Source organism: Camelus ferus, chromosome 1 (assembly GCF_009834535.1).
Source record: "Camelus ferus isolate YT-003-E chromosome 1, BCGSAC_Cfer_1.0, whole genome shotgun sequence".
NCBI lineage: Eukaryota > Metazoa > Chordata > Mammalia > Artiodactyla > Camelidae > Camelus > Camelus ferus.
The window spans coordinates 34,747,490-34,763,513 of NC_045696.1; the positions used below are offsets into that span (position 1 = coordinate 34,747,490).

The 16,024-nt window shown below is 35.6% G+C and overlaps 1 protein-coding gene across 2 annotated transcripts in view; it reads left to right on the plus strand.

The window, feature by feature from the left end:
* The window catches only part of LOC116663076, a 125,549-nt gene extending 109,838 nt beyond the window's left edge, over positions 1-15,711 (plus strand). For both annotated transcript variants that reach the window (XR_004319130.1, XR_004319126.1), the window contains one exon: positions 14,679-15,711. The gene's annotated coding sequence lies outside the window, so the exon portion shown is untranslated. The remainder of the gene's footprint in view (positions 1-14,678) is intronic.
* Positions 15,712-16,024: the final 313 nt, after the last annotated feature.

Here is a 16,024-nt window from a genome sequence, read left to right on the forward strand (position 1 = left end):
CTTCAGATTAGATGTATTGCAGGGATTAAATGAGATAACACTTTTCAAGAGGATAATACTGATAATACTCTTGAATTTATTAAGTGCAGTTTAGGTACTTAAAATATTACGGTATTATTGATATCATCTCTTTCAAAAACACTATTTTATTAAAATGAGAATGGCTAGGGAGGCTTCATTGTATGGGCCAACCAGCCACACAAGTTCATTTGGTATTATTCGTACTTTTGCAAAAGATAATCCTCTTCTCTTATAAATCTGCAAAACTGGAAAAGTAGCTTCTTGCCGATTACTGCCATGGTTCTAAAAGGAAGTTTTAACTCTCCAGGGGTTAACTGCTCTCTGATTATAAAAGAGTCAAAAGTTGCATGACTTTTTCACATGATATTACGTAGTAAATAACTAGTTCAATGTACTGGCCTGAAAAAAAACTTTCCAAATGACCTAATATGTACCTAGAGGAAATAATTATTTGACTAAAAACTGACTCTGTCATTCACTCTACTTGTGTTTCATTTCTATTTTCATATCAGTTGTGTCTTAAATCAAAGGATAACATTTATCTAAACAACTGTTCATCTGAATTTATGGAAGTAAATGAATTTGGTTCATTTATTATTCATTCATTCTTTTACTCATACATTTGCTCATTCATTCATTAGATTTTATGTTACTATATTAAAATCTATCAAAGAAAGAAAAGATTGAAAGAGAAGTTGACTTGAGGAGATGTAATACATTAAACACCTAGAGAATAACACTGTGATACTGGCACAATGTAGCGAGAGTGAATGACTTGTGGGGGCCACAGAAGTCTCCATAAAGCCAAAGTTTGAGAGAAATGAACAGTATGCATTGGCTAAGAAGCAGTTACTTATTAGAGGTAGGTACATAATTAAGCTTTTATGTTGGGATGTTTTGTAGTAAGGCTTGTTTATGTCCCTTTTGGACAAAACATCCCTCAGTTAGGTAATGGGATTTAAAGTGCAAAAAGCAGAGGGGAGGGTAATAGCTCAGTGGTAGAATGCATGGTTATTAGCATACTTGAGGTCCTGGGTTCCATCCCCAGTACCTCCATTAAAAATAAATAAATAAACTTCCAAACAAACAAAACCAAAAAATTAACAAAAAAACAAACCCAAAAACTAAAAATGATAATAATAATAAATAATAATTAAAAAAAACCCCAAAGTGCAAAAAACCAAAATAAAGCTTACTCTTTAAACATTCTACCTAAAGTTTGAAGCTGATGGAGAATTTTCTTTATGCATTGAAATTTGCAGTAGTTAAACTTTTTCTTTCCCTTGACTTTTCTTCTTTCTATCTTTTTTTTGTTGTTGTTGTTGTTTTTTTCACTTTTACCGATAGGAAAATATGTCAAGGGTAAAACACATTCACATACACACTGAAAACCACTTTAGCAGGATGCACAATTTTCCCCCAACCCATGTGGCCTTGGAAATGAGCATGTGAAGGAAGAAACGGGTCTGTATAAAAGTGTCTCTGATTCTTGGGTGGCTTATGGTTAGTGCTATTGTTTTTAAAAACCACTCTTGGCTTCTGTGGTACATTGACCTGTGTATGGAATCTCAAAGTAAATGTTTTCCACTCTGGGACACTGGGTCAAAGATGAAAGGTTTTGCTCCTTTTCCAGTAACAATTTTTTTTCTCTGCATTCACATGATGATTTAAAGCCCTCCTCTTTATCTGAGGCAAACCATCTTTCTTAGAACAAGCATTGCATCACTTGGGAAGCCAACTTCCAAGGCCTGAAGTTGATTGTAAAGCACGATGAAGCAATCTTCCATTTGGTCTAATTTTGAGAGTAAGAGGGCTTGCTTTCCACTCAAGAACTGCTGTTCCCAGCATCTGCCCCGAACACTTTGGTTAGGTCAGGTTTCTCCAGGATGCCTCTAGTGATACTCTCTCTGATTTAAGCCATTGTCAGCTTGAACACAGATTAGTTTATTAAACTCTGTAGAAAGGCCGTGAAGGGATGGACAGTAGATTAGTACATTTTTATAGGGGAGAGAAAAGGCAACTCAGGAGTTTGGTGCATTTTACCCAGTTGAATGATGGCAAATAATGAGATAATTCATTGGAGACAGCTGAAAAGATGTCTTTTGAAGGTGGAAAAGACTGCAAGTGAGAAAAGAAGGATGGTGAGAGAGGAAGACCCCCCCCCCAACTGCCCATATAACAAATTTGTCTGAGGTTCTCTCTGATTAGAGTGAGACCCTGTCTGGGGCTTCTGTAGCTAGAGTGAGAGGCCTGTCTGACTCAACAAGACATCTGGACTACGAGAAAGCTACTCCAGGGATTCTAAGAGTTTACATGTAGCATGAGGGCTACATCATGCAAAGCTGGAGTAACCTAAATGATTCAAGACCATAATATTTCCATAAACAAAAATTAGGAACGCACTTTAGAATTTTAGAAGGGCTGGGTCTTCTTTGAAGTATGAGCCTTTCAGATGCAGCCTGGCTAGTGGTACATTACCAGGGCTTTGCCACTTCGTTCTTCCTGATGGAGTTTTCCCAACTCCTCATGTCTCTTATCTATCTAGAAGAGCTAATTGCAAAAAATTCACAGATGTAATTGCATTGAAACATCAGAATAAGCAATTCTTTTGAAGTAAAACTGAATAACTATAGTTATTAGCTCCAAAGTATATCCGACCCAATGGCATATATCTCATCACTATATTGTGTAAAAGGCTTGACTCCAATTCAGGAGTTTAAACTTTGCTCACTGTACGTTTACTTTTCAGTAATGTTAATTAGCTAATTTGTGAGACACAAATAAGCTATAATTAGTATGGTGCTTTGATATTTTATTTCTAACAACAGGAAGATGATTACCTTCAAAAATAATAAAAGATTTAAATCTAAGTAAGGATCTAAATTACAGTCATTGAGTTGTGAAGAAAAGTGAATTTAGTTAATCCCCATTTGCGTGTGCCAATTAGTTAAGTATTAATCAATTTCCTATATAAATGGAAATGAGGATACTACGATTCTTTTGGTAAGATAATGTTTCTCATTAACACAAACACAACCTCCTGACATTTCGTGAGAAAAAAAAAATCTTCCCCTTTCCATTTTTCCTCTTCAAAATATCTACTGATTTATTTTTTATAGTTACGGAATCTATGCACCCTAACACATTTATAGAAAAATTTTTCAGAATTTCTCTTAGAATCTAATAATAAAAATAGCAATTGATCAGAACTTAGAATATGCATTCATTATTTTTCTTTATAAACAGATTCAAATCTCAAACTCAATTTGATATTTTAGGACGTAGGAATGCAAAGTAAGAAGATGCTAGAAAATTCTGGGTGAGATACGCTCTAATGAATTTCTCTCTCTCCCCTAGATATGTAGGATGCACAAGCACACATGTTTAAAATACGTGTATTTAAAACAAATATTGAAGTTTGAAAAATCAATTGGGCCTGATTTTTAAAAAAGTATCTGATATTTGAAAAATCAAAGGAACAGAAATTTCAATGTGACTATTAAACAAATAAACCATTTAAAATATTTTTACAAAACTTTTAGTTTTGGAGCTCAACTTTGCACAATTCAGGCTGACGTAAACATAAAATTCACAGAAGCAAGAAAATGTCAACATTATCTGCCTTTTAGCGTTAGTCCTCTGGGATACTTTCTCCATGGCAACTTGGCACTGTATCATCATATTGACATACCCCTAAAATTCAATTAAAAAATTGTTACTGTGGGAAGTAAGAAAATAAAATAAAACCAGAATGGGTCTTTGAATTGTGGGAAAATCTAATAGTGCCCTATTTTTAAAATCTTATTACAAATTTTAGTTTTAGGTGCTTCTAAGTATCAGCTAGCCTATAGATTTGCAAATTATACTTTCTTGATTAACCATCACTTTTTCTTTTCTACCATTTATAAAAGGCAATATTATTCAGTGTGATTATCTGAAATTTTTTTGACCAAATAATAAACTTATAAAGATAGTGATATAGACTACAGGAATATCTGATTGTTCTAAAGTGTTTTCCTTTTTAAAAAATTTATTTAAAACACAAAACAGAAGTCACCCACAATCCTGACTTAAAACGACTTAAAGTAGTAAGAAAATAACGTCTTCTGCCCATCTTGTTCTAAAATCCCAATCCCCAGAGGCAACTACAGTAAACATTGTAGTGCCTATCTTTAAAATTGGTTCTTAATGGTATTTAAAATTATCTATACATTTTTGTTTTTGTTATATTTTATATTTTTTACTTTGCATATCACATAACTAATCATTATGTATATTGATGATTTTACTGCTTTTGTCTTTTAACCTTCACACTATCTACATAGTTGTTTGAAACACTAACTTTACTATGTTTGCCTTTACCAGTGAGACATTTTCTGTCATAATTTTTGTCTAGTTACGATCTTTTCTATTTAAAGAAGCCCCTTTAACATTTCTTATAAGGTCAGTTTAGTGATGATTAACTCCTTCAGTTTTTGATCGTCTGGGAAAATCTTTATCTTTTCTTCAATTCTGAATACTAACCTACTAGATAGAATATACATGACTGCAAGTTTTTCCTTTCAGCATTTTGAATGTCATGCTACTCTCTTCTGTCCCATAAAGTTTCTACTGAAAAGTCAGCTGATAATGGTATGGGGGCTCCCCTGTAGGTAACTAGTTGTTTTTCTCTTGATGATTTTAAGATTTACTATTAACTTTTTCTCATAGTATGGCTCTCTTTGGTTCATCTTGTTTGGCACCGTCTATGCTTCTTGAATTTGGTTGTCTGTTTTCTTTGCTAGGTTAGGGAAATTTTCATTCATTATTTCTTCAAATAGGTTTTCTGTCCCATGTCTCTTCTTCTCCTGGGAGCCCTATAATGTGAATGTTAATATGCCTGATGTTGCCTCAGAGGTCCCTTAAATGATCCTCTTTTTTTTTGCTATTCTGATTGGGTGATTTCCACTACTCTGTCTTCCAGATTGGTGATTCATTCTTCTGCATTTTCAAATCTGCTGTTAGTTCCCTCTAGTGTATTTTTCATTTTAGTTATTGTAGTCTTCATTTCTGAATGGGTTCTTTTTTGTATTTTCTCTTTGTTGAAGTTCTCACTGTGTTCCTTCATTCTTCTCCTGAGTTTGGGGAGCCTATCTATGACTCTATTATACTGAGCTCTTTGTCTGGTAGTGTAGTTAGCTTATCTCTGTTTTGTTTAGTTCTTTTTTTTTTTTTTTAATGTTTTGTCTTATTTTTCCATTTGGAACATATTCCTTTGTCTCCTTATTTTACCTAACTCTCTGTGTTTTGTTTCTATATATTAAGCAGATTAGCTACATCTCCTGGTCTTGAAGGAGTGGCTTTATGTAGAAGGTGACCTGTGGAGCCCAAAGCCTGGTCCCTTTGGTTTCCAGAGCCAAGTGATTTAGGAGTGTCTCCTGTGTGGGCTGCACATGTCCTCCTGTTGTGGCTGGGTTGATTGCAGTGGGCATGCTAGTATGTGGGGCTGGCCTCTTCTGTGGCTGGCTGTAAGGCCTAGCTACAACTCTTGCAGGTTCTCTGTTGTGTGGGGCTCACCTAGGGACAGGAACTGCTTTATGGGGATGACAATCCAAGCTGAGGGCACCTCGGTGTATTGGTAGGTCACTTTGGAGGAGTATTGGCTAGAGTGGGTCTATTTTTGAACTTGGGGTGGGGTGAGCAGTGCCAGTAAGGTAGATGGAGAGAGTTAGAATGGCAGTTTCCAGTGCCAGGCCAGCTTGGTAAAAGGTGAGCAAGAAAACCTGGCACCTGCCAGCACCTCTGTACTTAGAGAAAGTTCCCACAGATCCCTGCCCCTTGAGCACATAGACTAAAATTATTTAATGAATCTCTGTTATGTATGACCCATGCACTTTGCAAATTGCTACCTCTGTGCTGGGACTTGGAGCAAGTGAGTTAGTGCATGCTCTTTAACAGTCTCATTTTCCTACAGCCCTCCAGCTCTCCCAGATGTAAGCTCTACTGTTTTCCAAAGCTGGACATTACAGGTAGCTGTCTTCCTGGTGCAGGTCCCCTGGGCCGGGGAACCCAGGGCATGGTTTGGACACTTCATTTTTCAAGGACCTCTGTGGCTGTGATAGTCTTCCCACCTGTGGGTTGCCATGCTGGGGGTATGGGTGCCAGGTAGATGGCATCTCTGACCTTCCTACCCATTTCAGTTTGGCTTTTTCTTTTTATCCTTAATCATGGAAAATCTTTTCTGCTAATTTTCAGGTCATTCTCAGAGATGTTGCTTTATATGTAGTTGTAGTTTTATTTTGTCTGTGGAAGAAGGCAAGTCCAAGATCTTCCTACTCACATTTTGGCCTATGGTAGGCTGAAAATTCCCCCCTAAAAGACATCCACGTAAAATTTCTGAACCTTGTGAATGTTACCTTATGTAGAAAAACAGTCTTTTCAGATGTAATTATGGTAAGGATCTTAAGATGAGATCACGCTGGATTATTCAAGTGGGCCTAAATACAATGAGTATCCTTAGACACACAGAAGAGAACAGGCACACAGATGAGAGATCCATGTGAAGTTGAGGCTGAAATTGGAGTGTTATAGGCACAAGCCAAAAAAACTAAGGAAAACCAACAGCTGTTAAAACCTGGAAGGAGCAAGGAGAGCTCCCCACTCAGGGCCTCCACAGGAATTGATGCTCTGTCACTTTGATTTCAAACTTCTGGCTTCCAGAACTACGAGAGAATACATTTTGTTGTTTTAAGCAAACCAGTTTGTGAGAGTTTGTCATGGCAGCCCAAGGAAACCAATGCATGAGTTGTATGATCTCTTTCCTAACTATTCATCTCTTGTAAAATCAGCCATTGTTAATACCAAACTAATGTGCACACTTACGTTCCAGTAAAATTTTATTTTCAAGAGTTTGGGGAGATTGTGGAGCAAGGGAATTGTCATACCCTACTGGTATTGCAAGAAGAATTTTGAAAAATTGTTTGGCATGCTCTATAATCCAAAAATTCTGTTCCTAGGTTTAAATAACAAATCTACACATATGTGCACCAAAACATACATACAAAAATGCTCATAGTAGCACTATATGTAATAGTTCTAAACTAGAACAAAAGTCCATCAACAGTGGAATCAATCAAGTAAGTAAACTTGATTGTGTATAGACGTACAGTCATACAAGCATAGGTATTAATGGTACACGCTACGGCAATGAAAATGAATAAATACTGCTGCCTGGAACAACATGGATGATTCTTGTAAAAAACACAGAGAGAAGACAGTAATAAAATAGTAAAAAATAGGACATACTACGTAATTATGTTTTTGTAAAATTCAAAACCAAACGAAATATTGGTAGTGATAGGAGTCGTAGCAGAGATATGTGTGTGAGGCAGGGACTAGGAGCTGGGATACGGGCAATGTCTGGAGTTCTATTCCTTGATCTATCAGGTGGTTTCCCAGTTGGGCTTACTATGTAAAATTTGTTAAATTGTATGATTTACATTGCTTTCTGAATCTATATTATACTTCAACCAAATTTTTGTATACTTTTGGGGTCTGTATAGAATGAATTTCATTATAAGTCAGATCAATACTACTGTATCATGTGACAAATACAAATTTTCAGTAAAGTTGAAATAATGACACTTTCTGGATAACATTTCTTTGAGAATCTGTAGAGCTTTTGTTGATAGTCTCTTTTGAAATCAATATTAAAAAATTATTCTGACTGGAAATAACTTAAACTTCTTAGTTAACGTTGTTTTTTTAAAATAATTTTTGAACATTTCCAGTAGTTGATATTTTTTCTCAAACATGATTCATGATGCCAAATGGAAAATTCCTGAACAATTGTCTTTTTAAATTCATAAGAGTTTTTAATTATGAAAAAAATGTATTTTAAAAATGGAAAATAGTAGGCAAAATTAATTGTATCATTGCTCTTTGGGAATAGCAAAGGTTAGGAAGGAAACATGGATTGTTGAGAATGGTCATTCATCCTTCTAAGTGCCATAGTTGAAAAGTGGTAGGGTTGTAATATGATATTCAACTTGAACTGCTTTCTTTATATCATATGCACACAGCCAATTCCCTGCTCTAGTCATTTAGTTGAAACTTTCCTGAGGTATTGATAGTTAGACTTTCTAAAGTCTTTCACTGCCATAAGCCACTTTATTTAATTTCTTCATCTCTGAAATGGGAATTCTACCACCTTCCAGACATCACAGTGACACGATGATGAATTAGTTAATGTTTGTAAAGTGCTTTGAGGATGTAAAGTGCTAAATAAGTGTTAGGCACTGTTAAGCATTGCAATCAATCAACATAATGCTTTATTGCACATGTGTTACTTCAAAGGCAGGATACTAATTTAGTTAATGTGAGTGTTCTTATGAAATTAGAATTATATTGCAAAATTGGCAGAAATTTTATGAATGATAAAGATGTAGCAGGGATCAGAGACTTACACTGATTTACTTATTTAGTGTTTTAATTTATATCCATTATTAATTTTCATTTGTAATAGAAAAGAAGTAAAATTTCTCATCTCAACTTTCCATTTTGAATTTATATATTAAAATACTTACAAAATAATCTATGCTGGGGTCTTCCTAGCCATCTTCACTTCTGAATATATATCCTTGTACCTTCATAAAATCTAACAAATGGCTTTGCATCAATAAAACATAAATGGCAGAAAAAATGGCAAGAATTTTGTCATATGGCTTTTATGTAATATAAGACAACATTTCTATCTAATGGGGATAGTATAAGAGATTCTTAAAGACTCTTGACATAGTCCAGATATATTGACTCTAAGCCCAGCTGTACAAAGAAATGAAAGTAAGAAACATAAATTCCTTTTCATTTCTTTAAATTCCAGAAGACATTCATGTTCTTTGTGTAGGAATGAAGAGTTAAATCAAGTTTATCTAACCATATTTATCATAGAAATGAGCAAATAACTTGAAAATAATTTCATCTTATTAAAAAGAGCTAATAAACTATTCTTAAAAAAATACCTGAAACAGATAATGTAAATACATGAAAGTCTGTTGCACTCTGTGTTGCAGCACTTAATTTCACCCTTTCTGGGGAAGTTTAATGTATACGATGAATGAAACGGAAGAGCAAACATGGAGGTTATGTCCTCTAGGGAGCTTTTCCTGGCTTCTGTAGACCTAAGGGAGTTCCTTCTCTGGTCAACGTCAACACTGGCGGGAGACTGATCTGAGTACAGTAAAGGATTTAATTAGATAACTGACTTTGCAAAAACAAACCACACTTTAAAAAACACAGATCCCAGCATCCCCAGCCATTCTGGGAAATGATTTTCCTGGATTCCTAAAGATCTTCTAATGTCATCTTATGGGTGAGAACACTCAGCTTAAACCCGTTCCCTGGACTTGCCTGGGGTACAGGGCTGTGCTCAGTCAAGGACTCTCACCCTGGCCGCCTCGCCACTGTCCTTGTGGGTGAGGGACTGCGCACAGGTTTTGGAACTGGGCAGACTAGGCTGGAGCCACATCTGGCTTTGTCAATCTGTGTGTGTGACTTTGAGAACATCACTTCTCTGAATATCAGTTTCAGTGTCGTATAAACTACAGAAGTGGTGCTGCTCTTCAGGGCTGCTGTAAAGATCCCAGATCCTGTACCCTAAGTACCCAATAAAGAGCCCGACATATAGTCAGAAGCTCAATAATTGAGGGCCAGATAATGTAACCAGCCCATAGTCCCTTCGTACATACTATCTCCATTAGAAACTCTTGATTGTTATAATAATTATACTAATACAGTGTCTTACATAATATAGTATCTTACACTCAGAAACTCTCTACATTTATTCACTTAATTTTAAAACAACTGTCAGCTTGGCTTTTATTTCTGTTTCACAAACGAGGAAGTTGAGACGTAGAGAAATGGATATGCGTGATACAATCAAGAGTCGTGGAAATTAAGTCACCAAGACGAAGAAGGCCACGCTGCTTGTTCCCAGGATGCTGGGGCTCTATCAAGTCAGCCCAGCTTCCCTTTCACACCCTATAAGATAGCTGCCCACCTAGATAATTACTAATTTTACCCTGTAGCAATGAGTCTAAATAGAAGTGTGAGGAATCCCCCTAAGAGAGGACACAGGAAAAATGAGGGCAGAAAAAAGAGAAAGGAATAGATAAGGATAGAAAAATTCAAAATGAGGTATGGTTGAATTACCAATGTCATTGATAGATTACTTTATATGAATTACAGGATTTATAAAAACCCACTCTTTTGTTACTCTGGTGTCAAGTTAATTTCATAAGAATTTAAACTTTTTTCTTAGTCTTAGTGTACTATCAATTAGATGAGATCAGTTTACATAATGTCCTCTCTTTGCCACCAATTTTACTGACTCAAGTAAACTCAGTGTAGTATCTGTTACTAACAGAGCACTCATTTGTCACTGGTGAATGCACATTATGTCCTCCAGCGTGGCAATGACTTTATCCACGGTTCCCAGGGGAACCAGAGTATATCACTCATGGTGCTTGGTGAGCTCATAAAGCTATTTATAATGTGTAACACAACCATTAATAGTTTAAATATTTATAACCATCTTTAATAGCTATATATCACTGATACAACAACAAAAATACATATGGAAAGAAAACGGTTTCTTTTTCAAAGGTGAAACTGATATCTTTGCCTTTAAATGCACTTGGGAGAAAAACTAGAGTAGCATGTGCACAAAACTGGTCCCTCAGGAGAAATGTGTCCTAGCACACAATAGCCTTTCAGCATCATTACCTACCTGAACACTGTATTTGCTTGTTTGTTGGATTTTCTTACTTTCTTTTGTCCAGTTAGTTCAGATTGGGTTAACTTATCTAATAGACATCTCAAAGTTAACCCATATAAAACCGAGCACTTGACCCCTGCCCTCCCAGCTCCACTCGAAATCCCCAGCTCCACCAGAAATCATCCCTTCCCAGTCAGTCGCATGTTCCATTCTCTGTTGCTCAGGCCAGAATCCTCCAAGTCATCCTTTACTCTTGTCTTTCTCTCCTCTCGCTTCTCTCTCAATCCTCTAATTAGAAACATGTTCATTGACATACAATATCTTACAGTGTCAGAAGGTTCACAGCTGTCATGAAGCCTTGAAACTTTATGGACTTTAGATTAAGAAGTCCTATCCAATGCCCCTTCCTGGTTTATAATCACACTGTGCTTTTAAATGAAAGTTTTTATTGTAAGATGAGACAAATTTGAAATATGATTTACTTTCCAAACAAATAAATGATACATTAATAGTTCTTTTAATCAGTAGAAAAATCTTAATTGGGACTTCCCATTTTTCTCTTTAAGTATTGGTAGTAAGAAAGTCTTAATGTGGAAAATCCATCATGAAGGAGCTTAAGGATCAGACAAAGGACCTCAAATCTGCCTTACCAGATTCTAGAGAACTTACATATTCATGGTATTGTTTAGTAGTTAGATAAGTGGGGGCACTGGGCAGATAAGGTGGAGGCAGAGATAGTGCAGAAGATGGTGTTATGTCTGCGTCCAGCATAAAGGGAATCTACTTCTTCTAAATGAGTGCCAGCAAGAAACTGTTAGAACTGGACAGCTGCAACTGTGCAGTAGTGAAAGGGCCTAACTGGACATGACCCAGTGCTCATTATAATACAATAAGCTTTGCAGTTTTGGCCCACCCACCATGGGTTTTCCTGTGTGCATCATGAGTAAGGACATGTGCAAAAGTGGGTAAGCATGACTAAGCACTCCAGGGGCAAGAGCTGTCAATCAGTCAAGAGACCACCTCTAAGCAAGGGTTTAATTTAAGAGAAGGGGCAAACAAAGGCCATTGCTCTCCACCCTTGGATCAGCCCACCTCCCATTCTTGGAGGTGTACTTTCCCTTTGCTAAATAAAACCTTTAAAATCTTTCCCTGTACAACACTCCCTTCTGAATTCTTCTCTTTTGGGTAAGACAAGATCTGAGGTCTTTTCCCTTCTTCTTTTGGGTAACAATATGATCAAAAACATGGTTTTTGTGACTTAAAAGTCTTTAAACATTAATTTGAAATTGCAATGTGAAAAGACTGCCACCTACCATGTATGCAAGAGACTTGGATTTCTTTTGAAAACTCACTGGGAACGTTACTCTTTTGTAAGTTAATTAAGAGCAATCAAGTAAATTTTCATTATACAATAAGAAATTGCAATATTATCCTACAAACTTTGTTGAGTGTGAAAAAACCCTGCCTGAAATTCTAAGAAGTTCTTGATCTTAGAATTATGACAGTCTACTTATTGCCCTAGATTTTTGCTTATCATTTTAAGTTACAAGCGATAATAAAGAACATGGTTTTTACTTCGTTATATCTTTTTACTATTCTTGTCATAATACTCTTTTTTTCTAACAAAATTGTATTTTTATTTTAAGCCTGTAATCTTTAATCATTTAAGTAGAAAATCAGCTTTTAAATTAATGCTCCTAAACTTAAAGCAATAAGTGAAACATTTCAACTGAAGTATTGGCTATTAACACTCTAAGATAACGGGGGTAAAATTTTCTTGCTATGAACAGAACAAATTAAGCGTAGACTCTCTAGATACACTCATGAGTTCGTATAGCAAGGTTGGGAAGTTCTAAAGAAACTGTAGTAATAATTAGCATTTTGGAATATAGCTAAGGTACTTGGAATTCTAATTTTTAGAAGGGTTTATGGCTAAGGAACTAATAGATTTTTTTAAGGGTTTTCAAAGGGTTTTTTTGTTGTTGAATTATAGTCAATTTATGTGTTAATTTCTGGTGTATAGCATAGTGGAGTGACTCATTTATACATATATTATATATATGTGTGTGTGTGTGTGTGTATATATATGCCTTTTCATATTCTGTTTCATTTTAGACCATTACAAGATATTGAATATAATTTCCAGTGCTATACAGTAGGACCTTGTTGTTTATCTCACTAATATATTTTTTAAAAGTTCTAGTGATTTAGGGATTTTTAAGAACTAAAAAAAAATGTGTTTGCAAAACTATTGTGAAACAAACATAAGCAGCAAAGTCAGAATTTGAGAGTTCATAAAATTCGAAACAAAATACAATAATAATCATCTTACTGTTAAAAATGAAGGAAATGTTTTTACTTGCTCAAAATAACCTTAGTATAAGTGGCTGTCACAGAATCACAAACTTTTGGTAATAGAAGGGACTTTAGAATTTATTTCATTATAATTTGGTAAAATGAAGAATTTTTAGGAGTGCTCAGTATTATGATAAAAAATCCAAAAATACTTTTCATCATTAAAGGTGCTAGGCTCTCTGAAGTGTAATAGAAATACATGGTACCATTTTATTGCTCTCTTTATCTCACAACAAACAGCATGATAAATAAATATTATGTCCCTACTCCTCTCTCCCCCACCACTAGCAGTCACTACTTGCTGAAAACTGCATATACTTGCTAAGATCTGGGAGTGGCCTCGAAATGCTTTTCAACACCTTCCCTAAAATAGTCACTTCCTATTCATCTGAGTAGATGAAACTTACTGACCATCCTCTCCTCACAGTACAACAGCCTTCAGATAGCTTCTGATCTTATCCAGTCACACACATTTTCCTCCAGAATTGTTCAGTATACTGCTACTGAATATTCCAGGTTCTCCTTAAACTGGCTTATGACTTTTGAACAAACCCAAGAATATATCTTTCACATTTGTTAGCAAACAGATGGTATAACATATCTAATAATTTTTAGGAATCCTTGATAAATTATTACCAATCCTAAAATTCTGAGTATAAGTAACCTAGTTTAGGAAACAATGCTGAATAACATTATTTAAAAATATTAAAAGAGTACGGCACATTTAGGTATACCTTTGGTACCCAGTGTAGCAGTCTATCCGTGCTTAATAAAGACATATTTTTTTCCTTATTTTCCAACTTACTAAAGTAATTTGAAAGTCCTTCTAAAAGATCAATATGCTGCTAAAAAAATCCAAGAATAAACAGCATACATATCTTCATTGTAATATTCTTTGCCTTCCTTAACTTGAAGCATAAAAGCCTTTCAGTAACCAATGTTAAATTCTTAAAATAGACTACATTATCTTCAACCATGTTATCTCTTCCCATATGTCATAAAATGACAAAGTTTCCACAAGAATACCCGGAAATATACAAAAGGAGTCAGTAAGTGGTATTGTTTCCCTAATGCCTTCTGGGAGAGATGCTAAATTTGATTCTGATGTTTTCATGTAATATAATAAAATAGGGGAGAAAAAATATTCTTTCACTGTTAAAATGATCATGTTAGGATATACTATTGTTAAATTTTCTCTGATTTCAAGCACCATATAAATGTGTGAAAAGACAGATTATGTATTTGGACTAATATTCATTGAACAAATATTTTGAGTGCTTTCTAGATGTTAGTTGTTCTAAGTTAAAGTGATAAAAATCAAAACAAAGCAAACTCTTGCTGTGTTAGGCAGCCTCTAAAGTGACCCCCAGTGATCTCAGCCTCTTGGTAGTCACAATCTTGCGTAGCCACCTTCCCCAAGGGTTTGCTGGACTTAGTGATTCATTTCTAATGAATATAATATGGCAAAAGTAGTGGGATGCCATTCTGAGATTAGGTTACAAGGAAGACTATGATTTCTGTCTTGTTTGGACTCTCTCCTGCTCTTCAGGAGACTTACTCTGGAAAAAACAATCTGCCATGTTGTGAGCTGCACTATGGAGAGGACCATGTGGCCAGGGAACTGACATCTCTGACCAACAGCCAGTGATGAGCCGGGGCATGCCAACAGCCATCTGAGTGAACCTGGAAGTGCACCTTCTGAGACTTCCCATATAGACTGAACTTGAAAGTGGATCCTTCCTCAGTTGAGTCTTGAGTTGACCATAGCCCTTGCCAATACTTTTGACTGACTGCAGCCTTGTAAGACACCTTGAGTCAAGGGCACCCAGCGAAGCTGTGCATGAATTCCTAACCCACGGAAACTTTGAGATAATGAATGTTTATTGTTTTGAACTGCTAAGTTTTGGGGGTAATTAGAAACAGCAATAGGTAACTAATACACTTGATCTCATTGTTTATTCTCAAATGTATATATATTTCTCCTTAGAGAAAACACTTTAAGAAATAGTAGATATAACAACTAATGTGAACAGTATGGCAGTTCCTCAAAAAATTAAGCATAGAATTACCATGTGACCCAACAGTTTCCTTCTGGATCTATACCCAAAAAATTGAAAACAGAGACTCAAACAGATATGTGTACACCTATCTTCATAGCAGCATTATTCACAATAACCAAAAGGTAGAAACCACAAAAGTTCCCACTGACAGATGAGTGAACAAACAAATTGGGATGTATACATACAATGGATTATTATTCAGCCTTAAAAAGGAAGAAAATTTTGCCATATGCTATAATATAGATGAAACTTGAAGACATTATGCTAAGTGAAATAATCATACAAATACTGTATAATGCTATTTACATGAGATTCTGAAAGTAGTCAAATTCATAGAGGCAGAAAGTAGAGGGCTGGGAGGGAGGAGAGAATGGGGAGTCATTGTTTAATAGGTATGGAGTTTCAGTTTGAGAAGATGAAAAGAACTCTGGAGGTGGATTGTAGGGATGATTGCACAACAATGCTAATGTATTTAATGTCACTGAACTGTACACTTGAAAATAATTAAAGTGGTGAATTTTGTGTTATGTATGTTTTTTAACACAGTAAAAAAACAAAGCAAGAACAAACAAAAAGAAATGGAAAAAGATGGAAAAAGACTAATGTAAAGGAAAACCATCATTTCAAGCCCGCACTTTCCCTAAGCTCAGACAACTGAGGATGACTGTTGGAGTCAATTTCAAAGTGAGTGTGTTACAAGGGTTCTCAAAGTGGAATGTGCATGATCTTGGTGGTGATGGGAGACACTGACCATGCTTTCCACCATCAAGAAGGGTGAGAGTTGCTTGAATGCACAAGAAAATGATGAAGTAACATTCAATAGAACAAGATAGTA